Below are 1,131 nucleotides of genomic sequence, written 5' to 3'. Positions count from 1 at the left end.
GGTTTAAAGTCTTCAAACATAACAGGTATTTACAGATCAGAGCCCATATGTTCCTCTTGTATGTCTGCTTCTGTATCCTTGAACCCTGAGTCGATTGCTCACTCTCAGCCTCGTTCTGCACGTTTCTTTCTGTCAAAAATGAGTTTTCCTCTCCCCTGTTGCTGCATGCATGCCTGATGTGAAGGATTGCTGTAGAGCCGATGACACAATGCAGGTAATATCTACTGATGCCAAATGTTCATACAGGAGGAACCTTTAACCACTCTGCCCGGATGTTCTAATTAAAGTGTCTCTGTGAAGTGCAATGAGATGACATGTGCTGTGAATTAGTGCTATAGAAATAGAATTAATGTGAAATATAGATCAAAGCATATAGATGTGTTAGAGTAGACCGTCCGAATTCCAGTCCTAAATCTGATTATATGTGGCAAGATTTTAAAACTGATGTTCAAAGCAGGTCTCGGTCCAACCTCCCTTAGATCTCACCACATCCTTATCTTTAAGGATAAGGATGAGAGAAAGCCTGAGACAGCTGTAGAAATAGAGATGAATCAATGCGATCCATGCAAATGCAACCACACTTTTCAGATATATATTTAAAAAACAAAATTAAAATCAGGTACTTTTTCCTTTCACTGCACAGTTATGCACAACAATGTGTAAAATGTACCAAATAAATCTACTACTAGCTTATAGTACATTTTAATAACAGGAAAAGTGCCTTAAAAGCAAAAGAAAACAAAGATTACTTTGTCTGAGTTGTTCTTTTTAAGCAGGGTTTTGAAAGTGCTTTCCAAAGGCTGGCGGAAATACAGGCCAAGATGGACTTTTTGTTTATTTAAATTAACTTTATAAAGTAAATAGAAGTTGGTGATTGAAAGGGGTAAGAATGTGGACGGGTTAAACAGTTTGCAAGGCAACAGAAAACTGCACATGAGAGAATTGATGGGTATTGAGGTTTACTTTTTTTAACAGTTATCATTTATGGATGAACACCTGAAAACTCGGTGCTCCGTTTGAAATGTCCAAATGCACCTTTCTTTTAACCTGAGATGGGAAGTAACGAAGTACAAATACTTCGTTACTGTACTCCAGTAGATTTTTTTGATATTTTTACTTTACTTTACTACT

This window comes from Cyprinodon variegatus, unplaced genomic scaffold (assembly GCF_000732505.1).
Source record: "Cyprinodon variegatus isolate N-32 unplaced genomic scaffold, C_variegatus-1.0 Scaffold332, whole genome shotgun sequence".
In the NCBI taxonomy this organism is placed as follows: Eukaryota; Metazoa; Chordata; class Actinopteri; order Cyprinodontiformes; family Cyprinodontidae; genus Cyprinodon; species Cyprinodon variegatus.
The sequence above is the reverse complement of the archived record's forward strand: the minus strand, read 5'-3'. Positions refer to the sequence as shown.